The sequence below is a fragment of the Vigna unguiculata genome, chromosome 1 (genome assembly GCF_037176805.1).
Source record: "Vigna unguiculata cultivar grain cowpea cultivar isolate G323 ecotype 2 chromosome 1, ASM3717680v1, whole genome shotgun sequence".
NCBI classification, from domain to species: Eukaryota; Viridiplantae; Streptophyta; class Magnoliopsida; order Fabales; family Fabaceae; genus Vigna; species Vigna unguiculata.
The window spans coordinates 42,503,809-42,512,988 of NC_140792.1; the positions used below are offsets into that span (position 1 = coordinate 42,503,809).

Sequence of the window (9,180 nt, forward strand, 5' to 3'; positions counted from 1 at the left end):
GGCAAAGATTATTTGGATTAAGATAAATTGAAAAAAAGTGCAAAAAAAATTGTGAATGATGTAATTAATTTAATAAATTAAAAATTATTTTAATCGATAAAATTGTAACATTATAATTTGTTCTAATATTTAAAATGTAATTTAAAATAAAATATGAATTATCATTATTATTGATAATTATTATCATTGTCTATTAGTATTATTATTTTAATAATAATTTACATTTTATTATTCTTATTATATTACTATATTACTATAAAAGTAATATGTATATATGATATATGCTGCTTAGTCTTTACAAAGTTTCATATATAGAAGCGAAGAAAGTTAAAAATAAAAAATTATCTTATTTTGTGTAGATGTGCATTAAACTTTTCGAACTTTCACCCTGAATCTACCATGTGTTTCCGTCGCAGGAAACAATCACAGGGTCAGAATATAATAAATATTGGTCCATCTTTAGAAACTGGCAACAATTAATAATAATATTTTTGGTTAATATATTCTCACAAAATAATGATGTACCTTGATGGTTTCACAATTCCACTAACATCTTTAAGAATACGAATTTTTCTCTTCTTGGATGGTGCAAGGTGAAATAATCCCAGAACACTCTGCGTGTGTAAACAAGATAATCAGACAAAGCATTAGTATGGTATAGCAGTAGCCATAGCACTGAAACCAATGCAGAAATCAGCTAGTTTTTGAATCAGAGAACAAAAGTGTTGAATTAGAAACAAAGAAGTACCTCAAAAGCATTGAGAGTAACATTAAGCAGGGAAGGGAGTGCTCTACTCCCAACATGCACATCACCCTCCACAGATAAATTCTCGCACCGAACTTCAATCTTCGGAATTTCAATCCCCACTCTACATTAAAACAAGCACAAACCATGTCAGAAAATAATGAAAATGACAGAGAGAAACGGCGATATAGAACTAATAGAACAGTAACATTAGCCATGCACCTATCGACTCTATCTCTAAGTCTGCGTAGAAATTTTTCATTATCTTCCTCGACAATCTTGAGTATGCTGTCGACCAAGACCTTCTTGTCGGGTAAGCAAAGGTTGGAAGCATCGACTTCATCGAGCATCACTTTTCCATCGTCGAGCACGTGCTTGAGCACGCTTTTTCTCATGCGTTCAAAAGTTGGCAAGCGCTCTATGGCGGTCCATTTGAGCTCTTCCTCGTCCTCCTCCTGCGTGTGGCGACCACTCACGTTAAACACGTCGGGCGCCGCCATCCACGTCTCCCTGAAACTTCCCGTCGTCAAGCTCCGGCGACTGCTCACCGATGCCACCAAATCATCCCCCGCAAGTGCCGAAGCCATTCGTTTAAACGGTATCTATATATCTCACTGGTTATTGTTATGGAAAATATGCGTGTTGGTTGTTGTGGAGTGGTTGAGATGACCAGAGTTTTTGCAGGGACAAAGAAATGGTGGAGAGTATGAGTTGTGAGAGAAAGGTTTTGTGCTTATAATATAGGTGGTGAGAAATTTACCTGACCAACCATGGAAGCTTTTGGTCACGAGTAAAAATTTGCATGCGAATCAAATAAATGTCTCTTTCAATAATTAATTAGTTGTCTACTTTTGTTTTTCTTTTTCACGGAAAAAGATTGTTTGACCCTCCCATTTAATTCTGCATTCAATTCACTCACCGTTTTTTTATAATAAAATATTATGTTAATATAATAAAAAAATGTAAATAAAAGGGAATAATAAAATAGTCATTTATGAACTTTTAAGTCAAATTACAAGGCAAAAATAAGAATGCATCACTCTTTAAAATTGTCACTGCTATCTTAAAGACAGTATTCTAGAAAGATGCAATACTGACACAGGAATTCAGAGATTTTTATGGGAAGGACGAAATTGAAATGATAAGACACAAAAGTCGAGATAACTTTTCTCCGTAAACTTTCTCAATCATGAGCGAGGAAAACGCAGAGAATGTGTAATAGAAACAAACATAATTAATTTTTTATTATATTTAATTTAATCATTTAATTTTATTATGTACTTTAAATAAAGTAATGTGTAATGTATAATAATTAAATGTTTATAAATGTATTTTATTACTCTATAAAATCAATAATTAAAATATTAATAAAATAAATATAATATTTTGTTAGTATGTATTTCATATTAAAATAAATAATTAATTATAATTAAAATATATTTAAAAGTAATTCTACTTTTTTAAAATATATCAAAACATTTTTAAATTTTTTTTTATTTTTTAATATATATTAAAAATTATTCTATTACAATCTTGAGAGAATTGGAGAAAGAAAAGTAAAGGTAAAGATAAAAAGAAAAAAAAGACGTGTCAAGACATTAAAGAAAACTCAATCTAGATAAAAGATATTAAGGAGACATGGTGAAAGTGATAACCCATAGAGAGAAGGGCAATAAGATAGAGGATGGAATTAATGTAATAACTGTTATAAAACCTGAAATCAATAACAACATATGATATTATGTGGGTAGTTAATTATAAGACAGTTAATTTATGGGGGTAGTTAATATAAGACAGCTATTTCAGGATATACTTTTTTTTGTTTTTATTTTGTTTATTTTGTCATTTCTTAATGTGTTAAAAAAATATAAAATTAAATATGATTTTAGTTTTTAAATTTAAATGCAAATTTTAAATTTATTAATGTACGAAATTTTGATATATTTTGATTTTAAATTTTTAAAAAAATAAATATAATTATTTTAATCTAATCGTGTTATATTTTTTTGATATGTCAAACATATTTTAAATTGACATTTGAGTTGTATATATTGTTTAATACATCCAACTCAAATATAAGTTTAAAACGTTGTTTACCAAAATCAAAAAATTTAATATAATTAGATTAAAAGGTATAAATTTTGAATGTTTCTTTTTATTTTTAATAAAATAAAACAGGTCACCAAAAAAAAGAGAGAAAAAAAAATCAACTATATTCTTCACAAATTTATGTAGAAAGAAGAGGTTTTATACAATTAACTGATGTATTTGGTTTTCTTTGTTGTCTAACTATTATTGTCTTGTTGTCCACCCGTACTAGTGAAGAGAATATTACTGGTTGAAGCTTTGAAAGTTTAAGAAAAACTTGTGGCATATTTATTAACTATTATTAGTGATGTTGAAATTTTCTGCATTAAAAGGTTTTGGTATATTTTAGTTTTTCTCTCTTTTCTTTGGTTCATCCTATTATTATACATTAATATATTATTTACATAAGGAAATTTGATTTAGTTTTTGCTTCCTCTTTTCATTCTTGTTTTGTTCCCGAGATTAGGGTATATTGAGTAGAGAGCATCTAATTAAGTTATAAATGGAATGACATTTTTATTCTAGACAAATTTGATGAGGAGTAATTTTATTCTCAATTCCAACTTTAACTACGTGTTCACTTAGAGGGGTAGATATAGGGGAGAGTGTGAAAATAGATTTGTGTAGATTGAATAGATGAATTTTTGTGTTTTTTTAAATGGATTTAGAGAATAAAGTGAGTAGATTTGAAGATAAGTTTTATAAAAGTTAGTGAGAAATTTGATTGATGTGATAGATAAAATTAATTATAAAAATAGATAAAATTAAGAAATTACCAAAATATCCTTAATAAAAAATAATTTTATAATTTAATGTTATAAAAATAATTATAATTAATTAATACAAATTAAATAAAATATTTAAATTATATAAAATCTTAAAATAAAAAAATAAATATATATTTATATATATTATTAGTTATTATATATTAATATATCAATTGAAATAATATTTTAATTATTAATGATTATTATATTATTAATTATATATATATATTATTTATTATTATAATTTATTATATATATATATATATATATATATATATATATATATATATATATATATAACGGATCACGTAACATATAACATATATATTTTATATATATATATATATATATAATAAATTATAATAATAAATAAAAAATATATATATAAAATAATTAATAAAATAATAATAATAATATATTATAATTAATAATTAAAATAAATATATATTTATATAAAATTTAAAGAGATATAAATATAAAATAATCTGTTATTTTTTTAAATTTTTACAAAATGAAACAATGAATTTTCAGAATAATCTTGCAAATCGATTTCCTGCTTTTCTTTTCAAATTATATTATGAGAACATAAAATTATTTAAAATCTATCTTCACTATGACAATACATGTAAACGAACGGACGCTAACACATATGGAGAGACAGATAGGAATGCGAGGAAGAAAGCATGATGCATAAATAGAAATAAATAAAGAATATTGCTGGAAGAATAATGTGTACAGCAATAAAAACATTGATAATAGGGCTGAAATAGCATGTGTTGGAGAGTAAAATGGCTCATTTAATTTTAGTAGAAAAAAAAATTGAATGTATAGAAAGGTCACATTATGACGCAGCAGGATATAATCAAGAGCTAGTGAAGAAGAGCAGAGGCATCATTAGCTGTCACTTCTCCGCAGTGCATACTTGCAATTAAAATTTACTTACAGAAACCTAGATAGAGGGTAGCGTGATAAAGTTTTAGAACCAAAGAATCTCATTTTTGAGATATTAGCATCACTTATCTTTATATATATAATTAAATCTAAAATAATCTTGAAAATTTCTCACCCTAATTAATTTTCATCTAAAACGAGATAACTTCAGTGTTTTATATACTTATAAATAACATACCAACTATACTAAGCGATAACAATTTGAAATTAGTGCAGTTTTGGGATTCGAAATCATTTCGAAATCATTATATGATTCATGAAAGCGAAATATATAAGTACGCAATGACATTTTTTTTTTAATTTTTGAGAATTATACTATTCGGTTGTCTAAATAATTAAAGTAGAATAGGATTTACACCTTCGGTTTCGAAAGAAATGGAGTCTATAATTCTTTATGTTTTGGTTTGAGAGGACCTGGGACCTATGGGTTTGTTTAAATTTTTAATCTGACACTACTTTTTTTATTATTTTATATGAGATACTATCTCATAAGAATCGAAGCTGAATATATATATATATATATATATATATATATATATATATATTTATTTATTTATTTATTTAATAATGGAATTGAGGTCAAAATTTTTTAAGATTTATTGTAACTGAAATTATAATGGAACGATTAATAAAAAGTAAAATTTGAAGAAAAAACAGTTTGGAATTATTAGTATAGTTTATGTTGAACAACTATAGAAAAAAAAAAGATAAGGTCTGCAAAAACACCAAATTTTGAGATTAGGAATTGATTATGTGTGGGGAAGATATCAGCATATACAACATCATAAGGTGGTACCTTTCATTAAATATGTAAAAAGGTGTGGTTTTTAAAATATTTAATTTTTTCAAAAAATAATAATAAAAAGATGTACAAAAGAAACAAAAATATTTTTTTTTTGGTTTTTGGGCCCGACAATAATTAATCCTCGCTCCTAGGTGTTAAGATATGTCAAATATTGTATTTGCTATAATTTAGGCATTATTATATTTGTGAGCAAATCTGTGCACATCTGTGCACTCATTCCTTTAATAGATGAGAAATTATAGCACTCTTGTATGTATATATGGTACCCTATTCTTCAAAATAATACATCCAAATTATTCTTTACATCTTTTCTATATGGTATCAGAGCCAAACAACGACATCCTGTATAATATAGGAAGCGGTGCTCCTTTATTTGAATATTTCTGATGGCTACTTTCGATAAAAATTAATCGGAGAAACTTGATTTTGGGATTTCCGCGGCTACCCATATGCAAGATGTTATTCCTAAGAGTCATAGTTCTACTATTGTCGGATTCTGTGACCAAGTCAGGTATATCTAACTCTGCTCTTAATCTTTCTGTTGTTACTAGGTGTGGTGATTGGATAATTGATTCAGGTGCTACCGATCATATGAGTTGTGATCCACATAAATTTATTAATTTTATTTTTCCCTTAATTGTTCTAAAACTGCTATTGTTAATGCTAATGGGATCTCATCTCCTATTGAAGGTGTAGGTAATATATCCCTCTCTCCCTCCTTATCAATCTCTGATGTTTTATTTGTTCCTACATTGAATTGTAATCTTCTCTCTCTGTCAGCAAGTTAACCAAATCACATTCTTGTGTTGCCTTATTTGATCCAACCCATTGTTTTTTTCCAGAACATTCATTCCAAGGAGAAGATTGGTAGTGGTAGAGAGAGAAGGACTGTATTATCTTGAAGATGTCTCACAACAAATCCATAAAGGAACGTTGGCTTGTCTTGCGAATGAACACATACACGATAAAAAAAAAAGGAAATTTGGTTATGGCATAGAAGATTGGGACATCCCTCTTTTGGTTATCTAAAAAAATTATTTCCATCACTATTTCATAAATGCAATATTTATGTGAAACTTGTGTTATGGCAAAAAGTCATCGTGTTGTGTTTCCTTTAAGCAATAAAAAAACAGATTTTCCTTTTTCATGAATCCACACAGATGTTTGGGGCCCTGCCTCACAATCTACACATAATGGGAAAAAATGGTTTATCAGTTTTGTTGATGATTGTATTCGGGTAACTTGGGTGTATTTGCTTAAACATAAGTGATGTGTGTAATGTGTTTTGTTCCTTTCATCATATGATAGTTACTCAATTTAGTACACACATTAAGGTCATTCGATCAGACAATGGAGGGGAATATTTTAAGAATGAATTAATCGAGTTCATCAACTCCAAAGACATCTTACATCAAACTACATGTCCTTATTCACCACAACAAAATGGGGTGGCTGAGAGAAAAAATAGACATATATTAGAGGTGACAAGATCACTTTTGATATGGTAATGTCCCCATCTCATTTATGGGGTGAGGCTGTGAGATCTGCAGTTTATTTGATGTGTTGTCTGATCATTGTATCCTTCCTTCCATAGTCTCTTTACCTCCTCATATTTTTGGATGTGTTATATATGTTCACTTACACCCACATCAATGTACAAAACTTGAAGAACGAGCTTTAAAATGTGTTTTTGTTGGGTATGGATCAATTCAAAAAGGCTATTATGCTTACCATCCACCATCAAAGAAATTTTATATCTCTATGAATGTGACATTTAATGAGCATAGTTTTTTTTATGTTGATTCTACACTTCAAGATGATAATGAAAGTGAAGTGCATAATCATGATGTTAATATGTTTGATATCCCAGATATAAAATTATATTGTAAAGATAAATTATCGTGTGAGGATCATTCTGCAGGAAGTGAGTCAATTCTAAATATGGAAACTTCTCCTTTGGATAATACAGTGTCTTTTGATCCTAACCAATTGGCTCAATCTTTTCCACAGGTTCGGCTTGACTCTTCAGAGGTACCTTCTGATCCTATCTCTAATAATACTAATGTAGTTGAAACCAATCATGAAATTGTTTCTCTTGATCCTACCCTTGATAATACTAATTTAGACGAAACCGATCATGAAATTGATCCTTGTCTGCATGAGACCACCAACACACCAAACATTGAGTCTACTACTGTCCAGTATAATCTTCCACCCCGTTCTAACTGTGGTCAACCTCCAGCTAAATATGAACTAGACTTCCAAACCAAAGTTAAATATCCCATTAGTAAATATGTGTCATCTCACAGGTTATCCCAGTCATATGCATCATTTGTATCTCAATTATCTTTTATCTTCAATTTCTATTCCTAGTAATATACAGGAAGCTTTGGCACATCCTAAATGGACCAAAGCAATGGTTGATGAGATGACAGTTTTAGAAAAAAATAACACTTGGGATCTTGTGTCCTTACCAAGAGGGAAGAAGACTGTGGGTTGCAAATGGGTATTTACAATTAAGCATAGAGCTGATGGAACTATTGAGAGGTATAAAGCACGACTTGTGGCTAAAGGTTACACTCAATCTTATGGTGTAGATTACCAAGAAACGTTCGCACCAGTAGACAAGCTCAATACTGTGAGAATACTTCCGTCACTAGTAGTAAACCAAGATTGGCCTCTTCTACAATTTGATGTGAAAAATGCTTTCCTACATGGAGAAATTTCATAAGAAATTTATATGGATTCTCCACCAGGTAGAAGGCTTTTGGCTATAGAGCTAGTAACTTTGATCACACCTTATTTTTGAAGAGAGGTAAAGGAAGAATTACAGTTTTGATTATATATGTAGATGACATGATTGTTACAGGAAATGACCAAGATGAGATTTTCCAATTTACAATAATACCTTGCATCTAAATTTGAGATGAAACAACTTGGAAACCTTAAATATTTTTTGGGTATTGAAGTAGCTAGATCAAAACATGGTATTTTTCTATGTCAAAGAAAATATACCATTGATTTACTATCAGAAACTGGATTGCTTGGGAGTAAACCAGTTGATACACCAATTGAACAGAATCATAAACTCTTTCAATGCTCAAATTCAGCAAACATAGACAAAGGGAGATACCAAAGGCTGGTAGGAAAATTAATTTATTTGTCTCATACACGTCTAGATATTACCTATGCAGTGAATGTTGTTAGCCAATTTATGCATGACCCACGAAAGCTTCATATGGATGCTGTTGAGAGGATTTTGAGATATTTAAAGTCCACTCCTGGAAAAGGAATTTTGTTCTCAAATCATGAAAACTTAAAAGTAGAACGGTATACTGATGCAGATTAGGCAGGTTCAAAAGATGATAAAAGATCTACCTCTAGATACTTTACTTTTGTAGGAGGGAATATTGTAACTTGGAAGAGTAAAAAGCAGTCTGTAGTAGCAAGATCTAGTGCTGAAGCAGAATTCAGAGGCATGGCATTAGATGTATGTGAACTTTTGTGGATTAAAAATGTGCTATCAGATTTGGGTTTTAAACAAAATGAAACTATGAGTTTGTACTGTGATAATACGTCAGCTATAGAAATTGCTCACAAATCCGGTGCAACATGATAGAACAAAGCATGTGGAGATTCATAGACATTTCATCAAAGAAAAACTCGAAGCTAGAATAATTTCCTTTCCTTTTGTAAGATCAGAATTGCAGTTGGCTGATGTTCTCACTAAAGGAATGTCAAGCAAAAAGTGTTTAATGAGTCTCTATTCAAGTTGAGAATGTGTGATATCCATGCGCCAACTTGAGTGGGGGTGTTAGGATATG

The 9,180-nt window shown here is 29.2% G+C and overlaps 1 pseudogene; it reads right to left on the reverse strand.

The window, feature by feature from the left end:
* Positions 1–506: 506 nt before the first annotated feature.
* Positions 507–1,410, reverse strand: LOC146888993 (ABC transporter G family member 34 pseudogene; annotated as a pseudogene).
* Between the last annotated feature and the right edge of the window lie 7,770 nt (positions 1,411–9,180).